At 43.2% G+C, this 27715-nt stretch overlaps 1 protein-coding gene and 1 long non-coding RNA gene across 4 annotated transcripts in view; one reads left to right on the forward strand and one right to left on the reverse strand.

Annotated features, from left to right (window-relative positions):
• Window positions 1–27428, forward strand: LOC141276485 (uncharacterized). Of its 3 annotated transcripts, none has more exons than XR_012326110.1 (4): window positions 2–340; window positions 19713–19806; window positions 20231–20548; window positions 24548–27428. It is a non-coding gene; the product is annotated as an uncharacterized lncRNA (long non-coding RNA). The 3 variants fall into 3 exon arrangements; XR_012326111.1 differs by having other exon boundaries at window positions 23–340; window positions 19713–20548; window positions 24548–25206; window positions 25401–27428; XR_012326109.1 differs by having other exon boundaries at window positions 1–340; window positions 19713–20548.
• SHISA9 (shisa family member 9) overlaps window positions 1–27715 on the reverse strand; it is a 293574-nt gene that overhangs the window by 70462 nt on the left and 195397 nt on the right. The gene's annotated exons all lie outside the window — the stretch shown is intronic.

Below are 27715 nucleotides of genomic sequence, written 5' to 3' on the forward strand. Positions count from 1 at the left end.
CATCCAGTACAATACTGTCCCATGCTCCAGAGAAGACTGGCAAACATCCTGGAGCAGCAGGTTTGGACCCCTCCAGAGGTCCACACCCCTCTGCCTGCCGGAGCTTGTAATGGGTGGAACCGATACTCTGGGGCAGGCTTCTGCCTTATCTAAAGGTCCTGTGGAAAGCAGGGCCTGCAGACCCCCTCCTCCTGTGGGAAGTCACCCATTGGAGCTCCACCACAAGGTTCTAGAACAGTGGGCACAGAATAGCTCTACAATCCACCGAACACCACGACTGGGAGAACCAGGAACGAGAAAGTTCCACTGTCTACAAATGGATGAAGCCAACATTCATCAGGTACTGCCTTTGTGCTTGATCTTTTATTTCTACATAAGATGCTTTTTATTTAGTAATCTATACAATGTTTTGATTTATAAAAAGAGGGCATGGTTAAATTATAGTTTGTGAAACCATTTATTTTTTTATTGAAGTATATAGTTGATTTACCATGTTGTGTTAGTTTCAGATGCACAGCAAAGTGATTCAGTTATACACACACATATGTGTATTCTTTTTCAGATTATTTTCCCTTATAAGTTATTACAAAATATTGAGTATCGTTCACTGTGCTATACAGTAGGTCCTGGTTGGTCATCTATTTTATGTAATTAGTGTGTATCTGTTAATCCCAAACTCCTAATTTACCCCTTCCTTCCCCTTTCCTCTTTGGTTACCTTAAGTTTGTTTTCTATGCCTGTGGGTCTATTTCTGTTTTGTAAATAAGTTCATTTGTATCATTTATTTTAGATTTCACATAGAAGTGTTATCATATGATAATTTGTCTTTCTCTGTCTGACTTACTTCACTTAGTATGATAATCTCTAGGTCCATCCATGTTGCTGCGAATGGCATCATTTCCTTCTTTTTTATGGCTGAGTAATATTCCATTGTATATAACTGATTCTCCATTTCTGAGTGGATTGCACCACTAAGTTTTCCATTAGAAGCCCATGGAAACAAACATGTACAGTCCCACCCTGTTGTAGGCATGTGCTGCTTTTCCATATCTATTTCCCATGCTGCTATGATCAACTACCACACACTTAATGGCTTGAAACAAGACAAATCTTATTTTTCTGGAGGTCAGAAGTTTAAATGGGCTTCACACAGCTAAAAATCAAGGTGTCAGCAGAGCCGCACTGCTTCCTGGAGACACTTGGTGAGAATCATTTTTTTTAACCTTTTTCAGCCTCTAGAGAATCCCCTCATTGTTTGCCTCATGGCCCTCTTCCACCTTTAAAGTCAGCATTGGCTGGTTGAGTGTTTCTCATATGCATCACTCGGACTCCTCTGACTAACTTGTCCACCTTTAAAGTGATTACAGTGGAGAACACATTGTAATCTCCTTATCTTACAGTCAATTGATTAGCAACCTTAATTCCATCTTCAGCCTTAATTCCCCCTTGCCATGTTCCATAACGTATTCACTGTTTCTAGGATTAGCATGTAGACATCTTAGGGGGACCATTGTTCTGCCTACCATATTATCTATTCCTCTTCTGATTCAGTTCTGATCAATCCTTCAAACTGGGTGTTGTATCCTATCCTGTTCAAGGACTAAACATGTGACCCAAAGTAGGCCAATCAGACTTCCTATCCCTGGGATTTGAATCTTAAGTTGACTGACCCAATAATGGAAAATTATCTCCATCACAGAGCATCCTGAAAAGAGCACATTAGTCCCAGTTCTCTGAAACTCCCCTGGTCTCTTTCCTTCTTAAAGTGAGGTTCTCTAGTAGTTCCTCTGATTCTGTGAGCTGTCCCATATTTCTTCCAGTAGATCATTTATTGGCTTAAATCATCCAGACATAGTTTCTGTTGCTTGCAACCCATAAGCCCTGAGATATTCAGACTCAAAGAGAGACACACTGAGATAAGCAGAGAAACCCACAGAACCTAAAGCAGCCACACAGACAAACTCTCCTGACTTGCACTGAGGACAACAGACTTATTTTGAAAAAAAAAAAAAAGTTGAGGCTGAAATAAATAGCTCGGCCAGATGAATTTATTTCTAGGCAGTGGCAGACCTGTTATATGCATCTCTGGGTCTTTTCACAGTTCCGTTGTTGGAACCATCCCCTTTTATTTATTTACACTGAATGATAAAAGCAGTATGATAATACGCGTGAAATAAGGTTTCTGCTTTGTCTTCTTCCCTGATCTTTTCTTCCCATAATTTAATCTATGCAGCCATACTGATTCCTCCAGGCAAAGCCTTGCAGAACCGACTGCTGCTCCTGTCCATTCATTCGTTTGACATAAATTATAATACCTACTCTGTGCTGGGAACCTTGGGGATGTGGAGGTAAAGAAGTCAGACTCCCTGGACCCAAGCGAGCTATTTAGTCCTATTCATCTAAGAAAAATTCCCCGAGCATGCTTACTAGGCGCCAGCTAATCCATCATTCTGTTCTCGTGGAGATTAGAGTCTAGAGATAAAGTTATGAAGGAGGCATGTGCTGATGTAGAATGATCAGCAGGGAAATCTGTTTTTTCTGAATGACAGAAAGTGCATTTGGCTAAATAATAAGCATACGAAACATATTTAGTTCAAGATTTGTAAAGGTTTAATTATGCAGTCGTGTAAATTTAGAAATATTCTTTCCATGAGAGCAGTAGAGACAGATACTGATTGAGGAGAAGGAGGGAACACGTCTTGGTGGATGCGATATACGAAGAGGATACAGCTACAGAGCGTTTATATTCTTGTGACCATAAGAGGAAGCTGAATTCTCTGCTGTTCAGCCAGACGGAGGGAGAATACAATCCATGGAAAAATGAAAGAGATTGGGTACCACTGCTGGTTGTTCCACTCGTGGAAATTCCTCCTCGTGTCAATTCCTCCTCGTGTCATTCTTTTTACATTATCATTAGATAATGTAGGTTTGAAATTCTGCATCTCAAACAAGCTCCCAGGCAGTGAGGATGGCCCCAGAACACAGGTTGGGTATCAAGGCTAGTAGACTGATCTCATTATCCTGGAGACTGTGGTGGGCCCTCCTTCATAACTACTCTCCCTGTCTCTTGCTGCTGCCAAAGAGGGCCAGGTCTGCCACAAATAGTGAAGGATGGGGTGAGGGGGAAGGGGGTCACCATGCGTAAAGAGGAGTGAGAGAACAGAAGAAGCCTAAGTATGCCTAAGTCTGCCTTGGGGTATCCGGGAGGCTATCCAGGACAAGTGACATTTGAGCCCACCTCGTTGCCCAGCCAACAAAGGAGAGGGTGGCAGCACATGGAGATAAGACAGTATGAGAAAAGACACAGAGGTACAAGCCAATATGTTGGGGAAACTACTGAAAGGTCAACATGGGTGAAGAGTAAAGTGCACTTTACTCTTGGACATCAAAACAATCCCCATTTTAGAGGTGGGAAAAGTGAGGCTTGCCCAGGGTCAAGGAGCTAATAGACAAGGGAGATGGAATTTGACCCAAGGCTACCCAACTCCAGGCACCATGTGTTTATACTATGGTCTACCATCCCCCACCTGGTGACACAGTGGCCACTCCATCCTTACCAGTAGGTGGTTTCTGGAAACCCCCTGTGACCCTGTGCCCGGTGAGCATGAGAGGCAAAACCCAAGGCACTGAACTACAGTCTCTTCACATAGGCCCTCTCATCTCTATTCCCAGCTGTGCGCCAACAGTCAGGCCCAGGGTTTGAGCCTGGTCAGCTGAGTCCCCGCTTTTCCAGACATTTGTCGCCCGGCAAGAGAGCTTGGGAAGGGGTGTGTTCCAAGAATAGACCACCTTTCATATGCTGGTCTCAGCCTCAGCCTTATCAAGCAGGGCTCGCTGTGGCAGGAAGCTCGTCTAACTGGCTGAGAGCATCACGTCCCCCCAGATATTCCACCCCTTCACCAGAGCAGTAAATATTCCTTTGCCTAGAACACCTGCTGCCGCTGGTGGTGGATGAAAGGGCCTTGCATGCCCGTCACCAACAGTACAGCAGGTACTGACGTCAGAGGTCAGAGCTGTTGAAGTTACATAATCCCAAAGGCTGCTTGAACATGGAATAAGGCCACATTTAACCTTAAGGGAGCTAAAAATAGGCAAATAGAATTTTATTTCCCCATAACATTTTTAAGCTTTAAATAATATATTTTTAGTGACTGTAGGCAAGAATTGTGCTTGACCCCAGGAAATTTCTTCACTGTTGAATTATGATCCCTAGAAAATAGAGGATGTATGTATGCAGGGCATAGGCATGGCATATCTGTGTGTGTGTGTGTGTGTGTGTGTGTGTGTGTGTACACAAGCACATGGATAGATATAGACAGGGATAAGGATATGAATGTAGATATATAGAATGTGGGCTGCGTTTTGCTGCAATGAGGTGGTAGCAGAATGAACGCTGATGTGACTTGGATAGGTAGGTGAGCGTGAGGTGTGTAAATTTCGTATGTGGGAAGGTTTTGATACAGGTGTGTGGTATATTTCCGTGGTTAAGAGCATGAGTTGTATGGGTGTGTAGTGGAAGCTGCATGTTGTGTGCAGTGCGGGTGTGTCTGCAGGGGTGTGTAAGGTATGTGAACCCAAGGCATTGCATCTGCTCTTGCTCTGGTGAGCGTGCAGTGGATATATTTCACTCTGGGTGGAGAATGTGTGTTTGTGTGTATTCAGATTGTGTGGGGATGTGTGGAAAACATGTCGACAGTGTGCCTGAGTGGGTCACAAGTATGAGGTGATCATGCCGGTATGCGCTGGAAGGGGTGTGTGCCTGTTTGTACCTGTGTGTGTCTGCACGCACATGTCATGGCTGATGACTCCAGGAAAGATAGGCAGAGTCCCGAGTGCCCCTCCCCAATGTTTACAACATCCTAGATCTTCCTGTAACATACTTCCGGAGACCTATGTGAAGGTGTTCTCCAGAATGTTAACCCACTGCTCTCCTTTGCCCCTCTGGGACTCTAGCCCCTAATTACTCCCTTGACCAGGCACAAAGTGTCTGGGGCAGTCAACATTTCTTGGCACATACGGGCTTCTCTCAAACTCTGGTCTACAGGCAGAGGTTTTCCAACCTGATGGAGATGGTCAAAATAAAAAAATCAAAGTATATAATAAAATAAAACCTGTCCTGAACAGAAATAGCCTAGAGTTAAAGCTCACTTCACATTTTCCCGTAAGAATTAATTAAGAAAACATAGTGTGGCTTAGAAGAATTTCTCCAGCTTTAGGGTTTCTAGTTTCTGCTGTTGTTATTCTGCCATCTGACCTTTGGCAAATCCTCCCACTTCTTGGTTCTAGAATCTTTGTCTTAACTCTTTTAAGTCACGTATTTATGTGTTTAACAATTCTTCGTTGTCTCCCTACAGCCCTCAGATAGAGTCCAATCACCTTAGCATGCCACCCAAGACCCTCCATGACTTGACTCTTCTAGTTTCTCATTTCCATCCATCCTGTGCCCCCATAACTTCTAGGCTCACCAATCTACTCACTGTTCCTCAAGGGCAAAGTTATCTCAGCAAAGAAACACATGTCGCTGTCCTTTGTGCTGAATAGGTATACCTTGCCTGTCTTCCTTTCTGCAGAAACATCAACAGGGACCAGGAAGGACACATCCTACCATACTCACTGACGATTGATTCCATTATCCTTTCAAAATGTTTTTTGGCAACTAATAAGTTCCAGAAGCTCAATCGGCTTCTAGAATACAGCAGCCAGCCAAAGAGACATATTCCCTGCCCTTGTAAAGCTAATATATGAAAATTAACTGAATCAGACTTTTCTTCAGAAACCTAGTGCCATAACCTGTGCCTGAATCTGGAATGAAGGAGAATTTGAAGGAAAGACTTCATCAAGTTGGTGTCTCGTCAGTCATGGCTAAGAGCATGATTCGGCACACCTGGGTTTGAAACCTGACTCCACCGATGATAACACGAGTGGTCTTGGGCAAGTTTGCTAAACGCTCTGGGTCTCAACTGCTTCGTGGAACAAACCTACCTCAAAAGGTTGAATGAGATGCTGCATCATTGTAAGGGCTCAATAAATGTTGCTTTATGAAGCAAACACCTAACTTCCTCCTGATAGGCATGGATCATGCCCCTTTCATTTCCTGAATGCAGGAATTTGGGCTTCAATTATGAGCCTTGTCCATCAGGCTGAGGCTTTATCTTCTCAACTCAGATAATAATTTTCACTGTGAATTTTTAATAAGGTGCTAGGATGGTACATCATGATAACCTCCATGAGGTCAGGGATTTTCTGGTCTGTTTGTTCACTAATACAACTTCAGTGTCTAGAACAGTTTCTGGCACATAGTAGGTTCTTGGTGAGTATTTGTTAGAATAAAGGATACTGTACCTGTCGGCAGACTGCAGAAATGAATCTGCCTAGTCATTACTATTATTAACAGCCGCCACTTTCCCCATGAACTATGAAAAGTGTTCCATAAACTATGAAAAGTGTTCCACAGCTCGTCTCTAATTTCCTCCACAAAATCACGAGGCAGGTCTGATTATTCTATTTCATAGGTGAGCAAGCTAAGCAATCTGAGACCCAGCGAGGTTAACAACTAGCCTTAGGCCACGTAACTGCTAAATGACAGAACTGGGATTTGAAGCCAAGGCTGGTTCCCACACTGTCCTATGATGCAATCCAGGAACTCTCTTGGTTTCCTAAGGAGAAGCAGAGAACCTTCTTCCCCCCGCCAGTCCCTCTGATGGAGCCCCCAAACTAGATGGTGAGGGGCACAGGAAAAGAGGCTGGCATTAAAGAAACAATAGGGCTGAAGAAACTGCATTGTCAATAACTGCTGAAAAATCATGACACTAATTAAGAACGATGCTCCCTGTTCTGCCAAAAGCTCTAGCTTCTTGCAGAGATCAATAAATCAAAAATAATTGTTTACTTTGTCTAGGCTCCTTCCCTTCTGCCTGTATTTTTTTCCTTCTTTCTTTGTATAATGTGAAAGTTGATGAAGGAGCCTCATTTTCACTAATGAAAGAAACTTAATTTTTTTGGCACTATATCCCTCATTAAGAAGAGCGAAATCCACTTAAGAGTGGCTTCTGCTGCCTTCCATTTGTCCAAACGAAGACCCCCAAATCAGCATAGGGCCAGTTTTAGCATGAAATTAGAGCTGCCATGAAATTTATGTCTATTGTTTTAGGAAAGATATTTAATGATAGATGGTAACAGTCACTAAAAATGACCACAGCCGTCTCCTCACTCTTGTTTTTGTTTCATCTCTCCACTCTCTCCCCAACAGTGTATGCAGGGCCAACAGTGAGGTGGCCTCAAAGAACTTGGAATCTAAAAACCAGGTTATCACTGAATACTAGATGGATACCAGAGGAGAAATAAGTAATATTACCTTAAAGAACTAGCAAGAAAAAAAATCTCCCAGGCTAGTACATAATAGTTCTTGCCCAGCCACAACACACTAGGACAGTAAAGGAATAAGACATAGGGCATGCCCTTCCCAGGACTGTCTAGGACATATCCAGGACGATCCTATTAACTTAAATACATTTTATGGCACATGTAATAGTTCAAATGATATGCTGGTAAACGTTTTTAACAACCAGATTTTTTTTGGGGGGGAAGCTCTGATTTGTAACATTTGCCAATTATCATAGTGTAAATATTCCCACCATGGTCCATTGTAAGTGACCGAGAAGAATGCTGGATTTTGGAGGAGATGTGTGTAATCCTCTGTGTACAGCTGTACTCAATCCATTGAATACGGATTTGTTAAGAGATATGTACAATTGTTTCTTGTACATCAAAACCAGCAGGCTCTGGCAACCCCCGTAGTAGCCTTTGCCTCAGGAATCCTTTGATTATAATTTCATTGTCTCTGTGTGGTTTCATTGTCTCTGTGTGGTTTTGTTCTTGGGAGGAAACTCACTTTTCTGACTCAACACTGTCTGCTTAATGGCTGACTCTTTTCTTCAGTGGCACAAGATACAGTTTCATGATGGCTTATACATCAGTTTAGTGGGAGTCAGTCCCTGGAGCCAGATCACACTAAGAGGGATAGCCAACAAGGCTGGGTAGCACAGATGGAGTTTGGTGAACAGATCACAGTATGGCTTCCCATTGGCACCCGTGCAGCTGCCCAGTGGCCTTCCTTCACCTCATGCGAAATTCTTATCACCCTCTGTTGTAACAGTTTTCTTCCTTCCTTATCAGTCCCTTCAGGCAGGCTCTGAATTCCAGAAGGATAGGTATGGGGACATAGTCATCCTTGGCACGCTGTGGTGTTAGGCTAAAAACCATTAATACAAGGGAGCTGGCTAATTAGAATAAAGGAAACATCTACTGAGGACTTCTACCCACTGCTACATGCTGCTAAGTTCAACCCCACGAACTTGAATATATCTTCTCCCATAAAACACTTGAAAAGAGAAATTAGGAAGAGCCTTATAGCCCCTGTCACAGACTCTCTAACACTTTAAAAATTCCTGAACGGTGTGCTAATGTGCTTTAACTTGGTTTAAAGTGGTAAGGTCTCCACATCACCATGGAAATATCCCCCCCATACCCCTTTCAAATAATGAGATGGTAATAAAACAATGAACTTGAGGTAAACAAGAGGCAGAAATACTTTAAGCCAGAGGATGAGCAATCAAAAGACCATTTGGTAACGCACTGTCTGCAGACTGAATGGTGGAGGGCAAATAACTATGTACAAATCTAACATCAAGACTTGGAGTTTGAGTATTGTAGACTACCGGTTTCTACTTGCAAAATTCCCATTGCAGCTAGCCACAGAGGTGTATAATAAATTAGGTTCTGATAACCTGCGTTTAGCCAAAGTGTGAAAATCAAGTGGATCCTAGAGGAACTCAGAGGCTGCAAAGATTTAAACCGCCTAACTCAGGCAGTATCGTTTGGGGGACCCAGGCTGTATAGCCACAGAAGGAATATGTGGGCTGTTACTGATCTGGAGGTGAGGGAGACCTAATAAGTGGTTATGGCTACACCATTCAGTCTGGTCATGCTAGACACCCCAATTCTAATATAATTAAAAGGATTCCTGGACACCCCCACTTCACCCAGTCCACACCCAGACATGAAAGACCTAGAGTCAGACCCGGCAGAGCCATCTCCAACTGGCTATGGGCTCAAGGATGACCTCAGAAATGTTCCGAGAATGAGGTTGCTATAACTTTATTTCAGGTAGAATGGAAAGCTGCATTTATTTCAGCTCATGTGAGGGGGGCGGGGGCAGGGATGGGAGTCTTTCTACCATCTGAGTTAATTTCCTGCCTCGCGGTGGAAGTCCCTTCAGGGTTAGCAACGTGAACTCTCATTCTCAACGTCCAGCATTACAGCTGCAAGGGATATGGGATACACTGGGAGGCAGCAACCGCCATTATGTTTTTAGACAAATCCCCATGTCTTGCCTGTTTTCTTATTGGACTGACAACAAGTAGTGGCAATAAACCTCAATTAATTTAAAGACTAATAAATGGGTATACAGGAGTTCTCTGTGCCATCTTTGCAACTTTTCTGTATATCTAAACTGTTCTAAAATAAAACATTTCAAAAAAAACCTCCAGAAAAAAAATTACGTAATTTCTAGTTTATTGAGATGTTGAGTAGAGTTCCATAAAGGGATTGCTTTCCTGTTTAAAACTCTCCTTTGGTATCATCTCCACTGTATAAAAAACTACATAGAAAAAAAAACTGGAAGAAAAGAAGCAAGAATGATAATAATGGTTGCCTTTGGAGGGTGGGCATCCATTGGAAAGGTGGAAGGGTTTTTTTCCTACCTCTTTTAGTTTTTCTTTGTCATCTAAATTTTCCACCATTACTTTTTAGGGAAAGGGTATTTGTAAAAAGGCTTTACATCTACTTTCCTACTGTGTACAAATTAAAGCTTCTTACCATAATATACCTTCATAATCTGGCCTTGTTTCTCCAATTTCATTGTCTACCATCCCTTCTCCTCCTTAAGATACCTGTACTTCTGGATAATTTTAAATTGCCCACAGTTGTCCCAGACATGCTCTGAGTCTTTGTACATCAAATAATCCTACAGGTTCAAATGCCTTCCCTCCTTTCCAGTCCAAGTTTTAGATGTTTCCTTCAAAACCTAGCTAAGATACCATCTTTTGGGGGAAAATATTCCTGACCCCACCATGCGTCTCTACACAATTCACTCTCTCCTCTCGCTGCCGTCCATAGATTTCTATCATTGCACTTAACACACTGATTGGTATTGATCAGACTGTATGTTAAGCCTGACTCTGAGATCACTGAGAGAAGACTAGTGCCTGATGTATTACGGCATCTTCAGTCCAGAGCCTGGCATATGGAACTTAGTGTAACACATCACTGATGGGCGGACTTAGTGAATGGGCTCATGAGCGTACGTTTGGCTTCCCCCAGAAGGAAGCACTATATACTGGTAAAAAAAAAATAAGACTTGACCAAGTGCAAAGAGCCAAAGCAGAGAGGCAGAGCCCAGCTAGGAAGTCAGGTGAGAGGTGGGAGGGACCATGACAAAGGAACAGGGCTGTAGATGACCAGGAACCTCATCTGAGTCAGAGCCAGGGTGAGCAACTCTGAGAAGGAAGGGCTGTCTCTTCTGAGGTCCCAGGGTGACAGTTTTAAACAGTTGTCTTGCCGTGAGATGCCAGAGAACAGATTCTATAACATGACTCGTTTACTCATATGTATCTTACACTGTTAGGAACAAAATACCTGTCAGAGATCATTAAATCCAATGGTTTGTAAGCTGCCTTTCACAGAAATCTAGGATTCTGCAGAACCATTTCAAAGACAGGGCATGTGGGAAGGCTGGTGCTGCAGACCAGGTCATGAGCACTCCAACCAGGGCAGCTCCACTGGTAACTGGCTTACATCTTGACCCTCCGCAGAAAACTCTTAGGAGATGGTTCTGCTTAAAAAATAAAGGAAGATATGGAAGGAGGGGGAAGGAGGGAGGAGACGGGATGAAAAGGAAGGGAAAGGAAGAGAGAGGAGGAGAGAGAAGGGGAGATGGAGGGAAGTAGGAAGGAGGGAGAAAGAGATGGAAGGAGGAGACCAGAAAGAAAAGTACGTTAGAAAGGGGGAAGGAAGGAAGGAAGGGAGGAAGGGAGGAAGGGAGGAAGGGAGGAAGGGAGGAAGGGAGGAAGGGAGGAAGGAAGGAAGGAAGGACGGAAAGGGAGGTGGAGGAAGAAAGGTTAAGGAAAAGAAACAAAGGAAGGAAGAAAACAAACTACCGATAAAACCCAAACCTGTCATGAGAAAACGAAGAGTCAGGAGAGAAGTGATATTTCTGAGATCACAGAGGAAGGCGATGACACCATCATGATGACAAGTCTGGTCCTCTCCTTCCCAACTCAGGACTCCATGTTTGAGGACAGAAGCTTCATTAGCTCCTTCTTCCTCCCCTTCACCCCACAACGCAAGGGTGCCCGAACAGAGGCAGCAAGCTCAGGATGCCCAATGAAGCAAAAAGCAAAGGTAAAGGCGGGTGTTACGGAACTAAAAACTTCATATAGGAGATCAGACACTCTGGCCCTCTCATAACCTATTCACTTGAATGGGGAAAGCGGTTCCTAATCAGGGCAGCAACTGCTTCCATGTAAATAAGAGCTGGTGTGCCTGGAAAACCCTTGTCCTCCTAAATGCCTCAAATACTCCCCTTGTGAAGCCTCCATAATCCTGAATCACTAAGAAAAACCTCTCTTCAAATACCATACAAAAGACAACTTGAATAAGACTTGGGGGTATGACTGGTGGGGTCTAAGGTCTGAGGGCTGCCATACTTGTTCACTCTACACGCATTTTCTGAGGGTCTCTTATACGCTAAGTACTGTCCTAGGAGACGGATATACAGCATTGTTCTGTATATACCCCTGTTCTCAAAAGCTCAAAGTCCAACCATTCTGGTTATAATAATGTGTGATGAGGACTATCAATGATGGAGGAGAGAATCGGTGTGAAGAAAGTACTAGCACCTACCCCAGCACAGGAGAGTCAGAGAAGAGTTCCAACAGTGGTTCTCAACTTTAATCTGCATGTGTATTACCAGGGGGAAACCTTATTAAAGTGCAGATTCTGATTCTCTGGGATGGGGCCTCAGATTTTGCACGTCTAACAGGCTCCCAGATGCTGCTGACACTATTATTCAGAGACCACAGATGGGGAAGCAAGTCCTAGAACAGAGTCACTCAAAACATGGTCCATGGACTTAGGCAGATCATCATCACTTTTGAGTTTGCATAAATGCAAATTCTCAGACTTTAGCCCAGACCTACTAAATCAGCATCTCTGGGGAAGGAGCTCAGAAATCTGTGTTTTAGCAGATCCTCAAGTTGGTTCGTATATATGCTGACATTTGAGAAGCAGCATCCTTGGGAAGCTACTTGAACTGAGTCCTAAAGAAAGAGGTAAGACTGCCATGTTGAGAATCGCAGACAACAGCACGTATCATAGGCTCCACTGTCTGCCTCCCATTTGGGTTCCAACAAATGCTTTTCATTCACTTCGCCAGACAGAGTGGATCAGTGTCATTGCCAAGGCAAAACAGGACCCGACGTCTTGTAAGCTGAAACAGGCTTGAAAACTCCTGGAGGGGGAAGGAAGTTTACATCCTGTTGAAGCGCCACAAAGATGGCAAGTGTGTGGCATGTGTGCCACTGTATCCTCGTTCTGTTCCTGTGGTAGACATCGTTAATCAATCCCTGTTCTCTTTCCTGCTTAGCCCAGACACTCTCTCAGAAACCTCAACCTAGCTCTCCAGGCACCCCCTATCGACGGAGAGAAGCTTGTACCTAAGAGGATATCCTTCGAATCGTGTCCTTCATCATTGACTGATAACATTAGTCAAAATAAATGTTTTACCAGGTACAGGGAGAAAAAAAAAAGACCACCATCATTTTTCTTCATGATGTGCATTTCTCAGGAAGAAGAATCCTTATTCCAGGGTTATCGGGTGAAGTGACCAAGCTACCGATTTAGTGAGCGACATTTGCGTATTTCATCCAAGGGGAAGAAAGGAAGGGGGAGGAAATGCACATGTACTGAACCTGTACATCATGCACCTTCCTAAGAGTTTTACATACAGAACAGCTCATCTAACCCTCACTACAACCATACAGGGTAAATCTGTCAGCCACATTTTACAGAGGCGGTTAGAGAAGTTAGGTAACCTGCTGCTGTCAAACAGCTAGTGGAGAGGTCTCTCTGGCTTGAAACATGGGTCCTTTTCCAGTATACTTTAATTAACAGGCACATCACAGATGTAGTATTGATAAAAAACAAAAACAAAACACAAAACAGCAAGGGCTTCACGATAGTTTTTACTAGAGAGCTCTAAAAGTTAAAAGAGCCACTACATTCTCTTAAAGGGCCCTTCTTGGCCCAGAATCTCTGAGTTTCACATGGCCTGGGACCTAGATTTCAGCTTCTTGTTGATCCTCAAAGGACATGATAGTGGCTACGGACTATCTACCTCAGGAGCACAAAATCCTTAAGGAAAAAAAGCTGGTGGCTTTATCAGACAAAACCCAAAGCAATGATCTGTTGTTTTAACTACTAATTCTGCAATCTGGTTTATTTCCCTTTGGTGGCCCTTGATGGAGAGTGTAATATTAATGTATTTATTAATACATCAATCTTGCTATTGACATAATTGTATATTATAACAATAATTACATTATTATCACTGTCACTATTACTATAATGTCACAGGTTGGGTTCTCCAGAAGCATAGGTGAGATGGAATTTAGGGGGCAAGATATTTATTGGGGATCAACAGATGTGAAGGGAAAAGGGGAGGAAATAAGATAGAACAGGGTGAAGAGCACTCGAAAAGCCTGAGCATCAGCAAGGGGCTCTGGAATGAATATTATCCACCAGGGTTGTCCCCTTCAGGCCAAAATGGTCCAACCTTTATCTATCTGCCTCATTCAGTCACTAGAGGCTGGATGCTCTGGGAAGAATGTGATGGTACAAGCTCTCTATGGCAGAGGCAGACCCTGAAAGAGCTGATAGCTATAGGCTCTCTGCCGACCACACTCCTTATAGCTGGACAGCAAGTCCTTTTTGAAGGAGGAGCCAGATGGTACATCTTTATTTACCAAAACGAATGATACCTCCTGATATCTGAATGGGGCTTTACAACTGATGACATTTTCATATCTGTTAGCACATTTGCTCCTTGCAATCCAAATCTGAACATGATGTTTTGTAGTAGATTCCACTGTTGTCCAAAATACTTGTTCTTCCCTATGGAAGGATTACTTCCTCCCCTACTGACATCAGGCTCAGTCATGTGACTTGTGTTGGCCAGTGAGTTATGAGTGAAAGTGATGAGCATCACTTCCGAGCAAAAGCTTTAAGAGCCGTTACATGTGCTGTCATCTTCTCTTTTTTTTCCCCTCTGCTAAGAGTCCAGGTTGTCCCACACAGGAGCTGCTCCTTCAGTTCCTGAGTAAAGGCACTGGAGCAAAAACTGCAGGCGCTCCACAATGGACATGAACGTGAGTGAGTTAGATTCCTCCGTTGTCTCAAGCCACTAAGATATTTGGGGATGTTTGTTGCTACAGCATAACTTATCCTAGCCTGACTGAGACACACTCCCATCACTTACAAGCCCATGCTCCTCAGCAAGGCTTTATATAATCCGACCTCTGCCCGTCTCTCCAGTCTTATCTCCCACCATGCCTCACCTTGCTTTGTTCCAACCACATCAAACACATTTATCTTCTTGAAAAGCTCCTACCCCTTCTCTAAGATGTAGCTCAAATATTCTCTATGCAATTTTCCCTCATCCCCTCTCCCTAGGCAGAAATAACTCCACCAATCTTTCTCATTGGGCTGTGTAGAAACTATTTTGTTAATCCCTTCCCAGTGCCTAGAATGCTGTCAGGCACTCAGCAGGGGGTCAATAACATTTGTTGGAATAAATCATAGTGTATACTGATGTGTTAGCGTGTGCCAGGAACTGTACTAAGTGTTTGAAGAAGATTATTTAACTTAAATTAAGGTAGGTATTACTACTGTTCCCTATTTTTTTAATGTTTTTAGGTTTATCCATTTTACTTTTTTTTTATTTCTGTGTGTATTCACAGTATGACTTGTCAGTAGTAATAAGAATTATAATTAGGCTCTAAATACATAGGTCATTGTTGATCACATAATGAGAAGTTCCTAGAGGAGAATACTAGGTAGGGGAAGAGAGAGAATACCAAAAGAAAGGAAAACAGGAAGATATTTTTAAAAACTAGGTTTCTTTATTTCACCTAGTGGTTCCTGAAGACACTCAGATGCATTGTTTTTGAAGGGCAGGGTCAGTGTTAATCTACGAAAATCAGAAGAAGGCCTAGCAACTAAATAAGTTCAAATGAAAGTTTCAGCATTCAAAAGGAAATAAAGTACCTAAGGAAACTTGGTCCAGCTATTTTTAATGTAGTAGAGACCCTATGTGTGGGGATATATGTAAAAGTCTATCTACATTACCTAATGCTCAGGTAATACAGTTTGACATGACTTAGGAACAGAATACATATCACTGTATAAAAGAACACAGCAGAAGTACAACTTCTTGTTGAAACCGGGCACTACAGTGAAATAGTAAGTAAGTAGGACATAGGTTATAAGGATTGAATTCTTTATGTGCTTTGATCAAAAGCCAAAAGAAGGTACTCTGCAACCTTGAATAATTTCCCTCAAATTTGATTAAAGTCATCCTCAACATAATGGTTCCTACAAAGTTCTGTAAGCTGTGACAAAGTGAGAGAGTGGCATGGACATATATACACTACCAAACATAAAATAGATAGCTAGTGGGAAGCAGCCGCATAGCACAGGGAGATCAGCTCGGTGCTTTGTGACCACCTAGAGGGGTGGGATAGGGAGGGTGGGAGGGAGGGAGACGCAAGAGGGAAGAGATATGGGAACATATGTATATGTATAACTGATTCACTTTGTTATAAAGCAGAAACTAACACACCATTGTAAAGCAATTATACTCTAATAAAGATGTTAAAAAAAAAATATTCCTTGTCCTACAACTACTGTTGCCTATTTTACAAATGGGAAACCTGAGGCCCAGAGAGGTTAAGTGACTTAATTGGTACTTGGCATTGACAAAACCAGGCAGTCTAGTTTTACTACCCATTTTTTCACCACTGTGCTATCTTGTAGGAATCTGGGGGTGCCCAGATTCCAACAAATTTTCTCACGCATAGTGGATACTCCATAAATGGTGGCAGTGGTGTATAACGTATTGGTGTATTTGGAAGGGTCTGAACCTAGTGCAGGCATAGAGGGAGTACGTTGACTGTAGGACATTTAAAAGCAATAATAAAACCAACTAAGGTTTGGTCTTCTATATAATATCGCAATGCACTAGCAGTTCTAAACAATTCCAGCAATTCTAAATGTCAGTAATAAAATATTCTTCCATGCCAAGATGGGTCATTTCCACTCCCACACCCATTAATACAACACTGAATCATTGCTGAATGAATGAATGAACTAGTTGATAGAACTGATGAGAACGTGAATGATGAAGATGTAGCAATTGACACAGAACAAGTAAATTACTTCCACGACTTTCAATTAAAACAAAGCCCATAGTCTAGTTTGACATGTTGCCTCCCTTGTAATGTAACCGAAACTGGGGAGAAACCAGCCCATCCAGCTGGATGGGCCTGGCATTCCAAAAAAGAATTTAAAAAATCCATTTTGCAAATCCAAAGGGCCCGGCATCACCCAGTAACCTGAAGTGTGGGGACAGAGAAATATCTCACCTTGGTGCCCCCATGTCGCCTATGCCAGTGACCAGAGCTGCAGAGATGCAAGTAGGATTTAGGGAGGAATCTGGAACCTGAATTTGAATGGGCTCCAGTAGGCAATGACCCAAGTTTCCACAGCCCACTTCTCACTAAACTGTTATTCTGCTAGGAAAAAGAAATGAAAATCATGGATATTCCTTATGAGTAAGTTCTGTGTCTTGGGCCTTTGATGATAATTTTATGGACATTTCATCATAACAGAGGATGCAAATTTCAATATTCCCACACTTCCACGTCAGTACAGAATTCCCTAATATTTGATGAAACCAAGGTCCGGAAAAATAAAGGATCCCACCCAGCTCTGTAGTCCCCATCTGGGAGACTCCTCACTTCTTTGTCTGCTTGTCTGTCTCTGACTACATTGTGAGTTTCTGGAATGTGGAGATGCTATCTCCCTCCTCACTGCTTCCTGAGCTATTAAAGTAGCCCTTGGCTTGTTGAGTGACTACATGATCACTTTGTCTCTTTCTGTCCTGGTCTAACTTGGTGTCTCTCTCCTAGTACACCTTCCCCAAGTGATTGACTGGGTCACCCAGAACGTCTTCCCCATTCATGAAGACAACCTAGAGATCGGGGTCAGGGGACAGATCCTTAAAACGTCTACTTTTCATCAGAAATGCTTCCCATAAGCTGCTCACTTTCTCCCCAAAGTTTTCTCCAGTGACCCTCAATGGATATCAGCGAGAGGGTCTCGATTAGGGGTTAATTGCTTTAAGTACTTTTTAACACCTATTAATTTTTCTCTTCATGAGGAAGACACGTGTCAGGACTTGCCAAACAGTCACAAGGAAGAAGCAGTGACATCAGAGCAGTGGTTCTCAACTGGCGGAGAGAATTTGCCCCCAGGACCCAAAGGGACATTTGGCAGTGTCTGGACACATTTTTGATTGTCACAACTGGGGCAGGAGATGCTACTACAGCTAGAGGGTGGAGGCCAGGGGTGATGTTAAGCACCCTAAAATTCACAGGACAGGCCCCCACAGCAAAGAAGTATCCAGCTCCAAATGTCATCAGTGCTGAGGGTATACCTGCATTAAGGTATACCTATATCTGCATTAAGGCACTGGTGTTTAGAAGCAATAAATATATGAAGTCACAAATTCCACGTTGGGAAAAGTAATGATGAGCAGCACCAGCAGTAAACACCTACTGGGTGGCAGATACTCTTTTAAGTACTTGGCACTTGAACTGTTTCAACCCTCATCCAACAGCCCTCAGAGGCAGGGATGGTCACTACCCCTATTTTACTAATGAAAACACCAAGGCACCCGAAGTCACCCAGCTAGCATGTGTCAGAGCTGCTATTCCACCTCACCTGCCTGGCTCCAAATCTCTATTCTTAACCACTCTGGTGTGTTGGAGATCAGGGACCATATCTGTTCTGGCTTCTAGATTCATTTCTTTAGGAAAGAGACAATGCAACAGAGCAAAGCGTTTGTACTTCTGTAGGTTTTTGTGGAAGGAAGATATCAGGACTGAACACTGAACAGTGACTAATGTTTGCAATTGTGGGGAACAAATGGCAAATGCAAGAGCCCGAGATTGCTTTCTACTTCCGCCATAGTGGTTAATGAGAGAGGTCAGTGTAGTGGAAAGAACATTATGTCAGGAAGCAAGAAACATGGATTCGGGGCACAGCTCTGCCACAAATATACCCTGGAACTTTGGGCAAGTTTCTTAAACTCTCACCTGGTTTTTCTTTTTGGTATTGTCCCTGTTTTCCATTTTAGTTCTGGCAGGTGTGTAGAGCACGAGTTGACAAACTATGGCCCACAGGTCAAATATGTATGGCTGCCAGCTGTTTTTGACAATAAAGTTTTATTGAGACATGGCTACACCCATATTTTACACGGCATCTATGGCTGCTTTTGTGCTACCATGGCAGAGATGAGAGGTTGTAATAGAGATTGTAGAGTCCAAAAATATTTAAAATATTTATTATTTAGTCCTTTACAGATAAAGCTTGTTGACCCCTAGGGCAGAGGTAATTCTTTGTAGATTTTCTTCTAAATCTCTGAAGTAGAAAAACAAAAACTGAAACATAAGCCGAACACGACACTGACCTACCATGATGGTCTAACGAAATGACCCATGTGAAAGTACTCTGAAAAAGAACAAAGAAATATCTGCATTGTGGTATTAATACCAATTGATGGGGATGCAGTGTGACAGAATAAGAACCAAACAAACAAGCAGCATGGGATCTGGAATCAAGCACACCTGAGTTTGAATCCAAGTCCAACCAACTATTACTATTGTGATTTGGAAGTAGTTATTAAATTCCTTGGGTCTCAGTTTTCTTAACTGGGGATAATAGTAAATCAAGGAGAGGGAATAATGCATAATGGAGATAATTATACTTATTTCCTAAGGTTGCTGGGAAGATTCAATGAAATATATTCAACGATTTATGCATTTGTTCGTTCAGTATGTCTGATGGCTGCCCCACTGTGTACCTGGAGCTATGCCAATCACCAATGTACAGCTATGCCTAGACAGCCATTGTCCCTGCCATCCTGGCACCTAAGGTCTAGTGGAATAGAAAGACATGGAATTCACTTAAGTGCTACCATTCAAATTAAGTGGTAGCATTACTAGGACTGCTACTAATAACTAAGAATATTTTAAAGGTAGAACACATCTGGGTTCCCAGTTGTGAGAGGGCTTTGCGGGCTGATGGGGGATTCACAAGAGTGGGAGAGCTTAACCCAGGGAAGGAAGAAGGAGAGAAGGTACACAGCAGAACGCTGTGTATATCTGAGCACTGGATAAGACACGGGGTAAGAGATGGCAAAGAAAGAGAAAGGAGGGTGTGAAAAAGGCAGGGCTAGAGGTCCAATTTCCCTACTGGACATCATGAAACGACAGAGAACACTACACATCCACCAAGGATATCCCCTCCTCTTGCAGAAAGCAGCCCCTCTGAGCCCCTCCAAAGAAATCCACGCAACTGCAAACACACAACGGAGCGTTGCACAACCACACTTCTGTACACCGTAGCGGGGTATGTATGTGTTTTTACTAAACTGGTTCCCTTTTCTTCCTGGGAAACTACAATATATCCACCAGGCTTTCCTGTAATTAGGTTTAGCCATACAACAGTTCTGGCCAATGGAACCTAGGCAGAAGTTATGTTTGCCCCTCCAAGCCCATCCTAGCAAAAGCCTCCTATCTAGATCTCTTCTAGTCTGCTGGTGAGATGCAGAGGACCCAGTGGAGAATCGCAAGGTCTTACGGGAATGGTGGAGCCGCAAGATAGAATAATCCTGGGTCCCTGAATAACTGCATTGAGCAGAGTTCACTATACTGTGCACAAGAAAAAAACATTGATTATGTTAATGCACTGAGGATTTGGGCTTCATAACCCTAATTAATACATGTAAGTGTCTTATTTTTCCTTTATATATTTACTACCTCCGGAATGGAAGCCTTCATGAAGACAAGAACTCTGTCCTCTTATTCACTCTTCTGTCCAGAACAGTCTGACATAAAGAAGATGCTTAGATAACATTTGTTGACCAAAATATTAGCAAGTTCAGGACCAGATGAATAGCAATCAATGACCTGGAGTCCTTGGAAAGATGGGATAAAAGCACACACACAGAACTGCTCTTCTGTAAACTGCAAAGTTACGTGAAGATGTTCAATTTTACCATCACCACAGAGGTGCGTTTGCAAATGCACAGGTGAGAGCATGCATGAAGACAGTCACACCAAGTTCTTACAGCATCGTGGTGCAGACACAGGTACGTGGACACATCATGGCTGAACTCTTACAGCATGACGGGAACCTAAAGTGTTCATGTCCCAGACAGACTAAGGGACTTCCAGACCTCACGTACATATGGGACCCATGTCCATGTGGGACCCACATCCACCTCCAAAGGGCACATAAGCTGAGCTGACAGATTCATAAACCAGGTGTAGGCTTTGGGCCCAGATAATCTGGGAATAAATAAGAATATTAACTCATACTTATTGAGTTCTTTGTAGCTTTCCAGCACTGTGATAGTAGTGTTATATATGTCCCCTTGTACTTAATTCTCTTATGAACCCTAAATGGTAATATTATTGTTATCTCCATTTTCCAAGTCAGCAAATTCAGGCTTAGAGACCTGAAAGGAAGTGCTCAAGGCCACCTGGCCAGTGGGGCTTCCTACATGCCTGACCCTGGTACGTGCCTTCACCTCTCCATCCCTCTGTATCTTCGTCTGAAACGTGAAAGCAAAAACACACACCTGATCGTCTAGTAGGAGGATGGAATTAAATCAGACCATCTGCAGAATTCCCTGCAGATCACCTGACACTTAGAAGGAGCTCAGAAATACGCCACCTCCCTTCCTTTCCCTTCTCTTCCTTTGCCCAGAAGAGCTGTTTCGTCCTAGGCAAGGTTCTGGTCTCCAAAAACCAGCAGCAAGCAAAGGCTATGTCTCCAAAAGACTCTGCCACCAGGGCCAGCCAGTGTGCACCAAATCCTTAATAGTATTTAAACATTGTCTGGGCATCTAATTATCTTAATCATGCAGCATTCAAAACAGCACAGTCGGTGTGCACCCCAGGAAAGGTCCCATTCACAGAACAGGTACTGTTCAGGGCCTATTAAGCCAGAGAAAAATGTCTAATAACAGAATTTAACAATTGCAGCACTTAAAACAGGAAAGGCTGACAAGTCTTCATCGGAAGCTGGGCTCTCCCCAAGATCCCTGCTCCAGGCTGAGCCTCTCAGGATCCTTTCACCTCCGAAGTACCTCATCTCAGCTTTAGCCTCCCCTGCTTCAGGGGCTGTGACTCTTTTATTGTGATTATGCGGGTTAATTCTCACAATCACGTGAGGTCAACATGGTTAAGTCCATTTCACGGATGGGGACCGAGCCTTAGAGACTTTGGTTTGGAACAAAACTCCTAAGCTCACCCTGCAGCCCAGTGTCCACCTTGACGGCTTAAGAATTTATGTCTTGGTAGAGAACAGACTTGTGGTTGCCAAGGGGGAGGGGGGTGGCGGAGGGATGGAGTGGGAGTTTGAGATTAGCGGATGCAACTATTACATACAGAATAGATAAACAACCAGGTCCTACTGCAGAGCATAGGGAACTATATTCAATATGCTGGAATAAACCATAATGGAAAAGAATGTAAAAAAGGAATGTATATATGTGTATAACCGAGTCACTTTGCTGTACAGCAGAAACTCACACAACACTGTAAATCAACTATACTTCAACAAAATTAATTTTTAAAATAAATAAATAAATACTAATATTAAAAAAAAAAGAATTTATATCTTGGAAAAGAACCAAAGAGAAACTCCTTCAAGAGCCGGCCTGTAGAGCCTGCTCTTCCTTCCGGTCTCTCCCTCTCTTTCTCTTCCCTCTTCCCCCTTCCTTCCTTCCCAACTTCCTTTTCCTTTTCTCTCTTTCGTCTCTATCCCCCCCTTTGTTTTCTCTTTTCTTCCCCTCTTTCCTTCTTTATCTCCCGTAGTCTCTCCATCTTTCCCCCTCGGTGTTTTTCTCCATCTCTTTCTGTTTGCAAGACTATTGCAAGACTATTGATCAAAATGGAGATGAGCATAGTAGCTCCTCCAACATCAAATAGGAACGCAGTAAATGATACTTATGATTTCTAAATATTACGACTCTAACTCATCATAATGGTTCTGTGAGATAGGTAACAGCATACACTCATTTCAGGAGAAAAGCAAAGAATCAAAGACACGCCACTAATAAAACAGAAAGCCAGACTCTGAGATGCAATCCTTCCACACAGGATACCCCATCCCATCAGATAAGTTACCATCAAGAAGGAAATCAATGGTGAATTCACATGTCAGGTCCATCCAGATTGTGGAGGACACTAATGGCGTCTCAGTTTTGTTACCCTGTCCAGAGCTGACAGAACAGGAGGCCTGCCTATCCCCCTTATCCCAGAGTTCCCCGGAATGTTACAGGTAACCTGCAAATAGTGAAAGGCTCCAAGTGCTTTATGTTTTAACAGGTCTGATCTCTCTTGGGCTTGGGGAACTGACACTACCTTTCTCTCCCTCCCCACCCTGGCTAATAACTTTGGTCATAAGGCAACCTCTCTTCAAAGCCTTTCTTTCCTCTCAGGTTGAGAAAGTTCCAGTTTGGTGATTTTTCATTATCCCCCCATTTAGATAATTTTCAAAACACAGTGGAACCTTCAAACCAAGTGAACAATGTTGCCAATCTTTCTGCGGGCTACCTCTGCTAAGCATTAAGAGATATACTGACTGCAGTGGGAGAGGAATTTGGAACACCGTTGCCATTAATAGTAATAGGGGAAGCCAAGTGCATCCTGAAGTTCGGTCACAGGAGGAGGCATTAGAGACACCTGTGTATCAAGGGCTGGACTCAGTCTGAGTCAGGATTCAGTGAGGCCTTTCCTCACCAAGGAAAGCATCCCCAAACGCAGGGCACAATGGAGTGATGAAGGGAACACTCAGACACTGAGTACCTGCTGTGTGCAAAGCCCTTTAAGAATGTTTTCTTGGGCCTCCCTGGTGGCACAGTGGTTGAGAGTCCACCTGCCGATACAGGGGACACGGGTTCGTGCCCCGGTCCAGGAAGATCCCACATGCCGCGGAGTGGCTAGGCCCATGAGCCATGGCCACTGAGCCTGCGCGTCTGGAACCTGTGCTATGCAATGGGAGAGGCCACAACAGTGAGAGGCCCGCGTACCGCAAAATAATAATAATAATAATGTTTTCTTCTTTTATCTTCAGAATAACAACAAGAGTTGGGAGTAATATGTTTTGTGAATGAGAATGTAGAGGTAGAAACCCAAAGTTATGTAGCTCATAAGTGATGAATCCAGGATCTGAAATGTAGTCTGTCTACCTCCGAAAGTCCCATGGCTAAGAACCACTTTACTATGAAAAAGGCTTGCTTTCTGGATTCTTCAATGTCTCTTTTGCAAGAGAAGATAGGGCTGCTTCTCTTGGAGGCAGCTGAAGAACTATAAGTTCACTATCTTCTGTGATAACACAAAAAAAGACCTTTGCCCATTCTCACTAGATTCGCAGTTTCTGCCAACTGTGCTCACCATCCAACTCATACATTTGTTTTTTAAAAGATATAATCCACCTGTCCTACTTTGTGCCATTCAATAGAGTAGTCTTCCTGTATTATTCAGAACAGCCACTTCTGCTTCATGAGTGGGTACCAATAGCAACTGGGCCACTCATAGCCCATCCCACTACCATAACAGGCATTATTAATCAATTTCCCACTGAGCAGCCACTACCAATGGATCAGATTATGCACTGAAGATTCAATCTATTCACCAGCCCTGACCCAAGCCAATCACAGCTCCTAAACGAATGAATTTATCCTTTGGATTAACAAAATCTCTTCTTTCTTGCCTCACTTCCCAAAAGAGTAGAAAAACAAATTGACTGTATTCTAATGTGTACCTTTACCAACACATTTCTTTTATTTTTTAATTCCCACATACCCTCCCGAAGATTTGGATCCAGACAAATAACCTAATTCTCATACCCTAGTTCCATCACATTTGTTTATTATAGGACCTTAGGGACGTTGGCTTTTTCATCTATAAAACAGACAGGATAACATTGTCCCTGTGGCGCTGTTTGAGCATTAAATGAGCAAACATTCATAGAGCACCAAACACAACACCATTAGTGACATCAGTCCACTAATGTCAACAGGCTTCTCCCTTCCCCCCACAGCCACCAATCATGATACTTGTGTATTTGCTCCTAACAGAAAACTGGTACTGAACAACACTATGAGCAAACCTACAAACCCAAGTGACACTGCATATTTCTCTTCCAACTTCTTGAAAAAAAATGCCCAAACATCTTGAGGAATCTCCTCCTCCTCTCCACCACCGCCTGGCTGGTTTCCTGCTTTACAGAGATCTTTCCAACCCATTCCCTCTAGCATTTAGGAAGGGCGGAGTCTCAAGTCAACCTGAGGATAGCCACTTGCCTGAGGCTGAAACAATCACCAGTGGCTTGGCAAGAAATGGCTGTGTCCTAAAGCGACAGCTGAAGAGGACCTCTGGCTGAACGACAAAATTCTGCAGTGGCTGGTAACTGCCTAGATCTGAATTGTACACAGAGGCTGAATTTCCTTCTCTTAAAACCAGTGCCAGTCCCAGATTATTTATTTCTTCAACAGTAAGAGCAACAACAAAAGCGTTGAGCCCCTACTCTGGGCAAGGCATGGGCTAGATCCACCAACCACCCCTCCAGGCACTTCTCCAATGAGCTGAAAAAATGAGAGTAACCTTGGACACGGATGGAGAGCTTCCAATGTGCTGGGCACTGCAGTATTTGATGTGGACTATCTCACTCCATCCTCAGAGAATCCCATGCAATAGGACTTCCATTATCATCATTTTACCAAAGAGGAAACTGACGGTGAGAGAGAAGGAGGCTGAATATGCCTGTTACAGACACCTGTCACCTGTCCTGTGTGTGTGTGTGTGTGTGTGTGTGTGTGTGTGTTGAATTTAGTAATCTATTATAAAAGTCATAATGCTGATTGTAAAAATTTTGAACAGAAATGGACAAAATGAAACATTAAAGTTACCCACTCCCCTTCCTGCCCACAGATAAATGCTGATACATCTGGTACAGACACCTGCCAGACGCTGTCCAGCCAAGAAAGTCATATTAAATATAATTCTTCATATATTAGAGCTTTCTCCTATTTGTACTAGTTTTTGTACCAGTATCTTTAATGTTTATATTTCCAGCTGAAAAAGTAATACATGGCTATTATAGGAAATGAACAGAATGCAGAGACAGATTCTCTCAATTGTCCATTACATTACTGGCCAGGCCTGCACTGGGTCAGGCAACTGGAGTTTAGCGGTGGGAAGACCACTGGGCTAGGAGACAAATCACTGTGCAGAGAATCCCAGCTCTCTCCCTATGTGCGAGCTGAGGAACTTGAAAACAATCTCTTCATCTCTTTGACTCTTAGTTTTCCCATCTGCAGAATGGGTTATTATTGTCCACCTCCAAGGATTACCTGTGCTTAGCAAAGGGACCGTCTTACAAGTACTAAAAACACAAATAAAAAGTGACCATCCTCTTCCCTCCCTCACGTCATTATTATTTGATTAGTCTTGCCCTCTCTACTTTCTTCCTCCAAGAAGGCAGCCTTCCCACGCTTCGGGGCATCGTTGCTGTCTCTCTTCCCTTCTTTGCCAACCTGCCAGGGCTATTTCTCTCTCTCAGCATTTTCCTCTCTCATAAATATTTGCAAAGCCTGCTCTGTCTCTTTGTGTTTTCACGCCTGGTTTTGCCACCTTCTTCGCAGAGCTGATTTGATATAAATATTTATGTGTAAAAATATGTTCTCCTGGTCCCCCGTGTCCTCCCTACACACTACCACTGGGGCACTGCTAACATGGTGTCACCATGCAGCCTGGTGGGGCATCGGGGCCACCAACTTCACCCTACATTGTGGGAGGAACAGATGTTTGATGTGGAATCCCCTGGTAACAAGTCTCCTGGTAACAGGTCTTCGCTGATACACCAAAGGGCCCCTAAACTCTACAATGGAATCTAACAGCTTTCACTGCAATTTTATAGACAGTCCCATGGGAGTTCCCTCAGGGTTGGGAGTAACTCTGTTATCAAACTAGCTTGGCCAAAGCTAAGAGAAATATATGTATATAATTGTCTCTCTGCACCCTTCTTTCCTTTAATCCATTCTCAGGGCTGCTTGCAGACACACCTACACTACTGTCCCCTCCTGTGGACAACTACAGTCATGATGTCATTTTTAAGGTCATGTCAGCTGGAGTCACCCCATTCCCACCTGACCTCTAAGACCACACTGTCTTCATCCCTTTATGTCTCCCTGTCATGTTCTCATTCTCCCTGGAGTCCAGCCTCCTCTTTCTGAGGTCATCCATCATCCTTCTTCCAAAAAATGTACCTCCTAGTGACTGTTGCTGTTGAAGGTGGCCTCGCTTGGTACCTTAAATCTCATGAAATCCACAACAACAAGAAGAACAAAACATGAGGGACTTCCCTGGTGGCGCAGTGGTTAAGAATATGCCTGCCAATGCAGGGGACACGGGTTCGAGCCCTGGTCCGGGAAGATCCCACATGCCGCAGAGCAACTAAGCCCGTGCACCACAACTACTGAGCCTGCACTCTAGAGCCTGCAATCCACAACTGCTGAGCCCACGAGACACAACTACTGAAGCCTGTGGACCTAGAGCCCGTGCTCTGCAACAAGAGAAGCCACCATAATGAGAAGCCCGCGCACCTCAATGAAGAGGACCCCTGCTCGCTGCAACTAGAGAAAGCCTGCGAGCAGCAATGAAGACCCAACGCAGCCAAAAATTAATTAATTATTTTTTTTTTTTAAAAAAGAACAAAAGATGAGTCCCCTCTTAATATTCAGTACTCACCTCAGATAACTAGTTGGCCAACAACTCGGTAAAAGAATACGTGCCTTGAGCTGAGCGTAAGACCCACACTATAGCCCTCTAAGGCTCTGACTGGGGGAAAGGTGTTTTGAGTGCAGCCCATTTCACTCCTAAATCCCACTAGGTCACTTTCCCTGAAAGAAACAGCAAATGGAGAGATTGCTGCCCACACCTCTGGAAGGCTATGAAGAGAGGAAGTTTAATTATAATTCATTTAATTATTAGTAATTAATGATGATGATTAATACTCATTTGATAATTATATAGTTATTCAATAATATATAACATAAATAATTATTATTATTAATTAGTAATGAGCATGCATATCACATCAATAAGTGGAAATATGACATAAACTATTAGCATAAAAAGATTCTCAGATTGGGTCAAAAAATTAAAATCTAGCCCTTATTTGTAGACCACAGTGAAACTGCATGATGGATTATTAAAAAGGGCACTGTTTTCAAAAATCAGAGAAG

Source organism: Tursiops truncatus, chromosome 15 (genome assembly GCF_011762595.2).
Source record: "Tursiops truncatus isolate mTurTru1 chromosome 15, mTurTru1.mat.Y, whole genome shotgun sequence".
Classification (NCBI taxonomy): Eukaryota; Metazoa; Chordata; class Mammalia; order Artiodactyla; family Delphinidae; genus Tursiops; species Tursiops truncatus.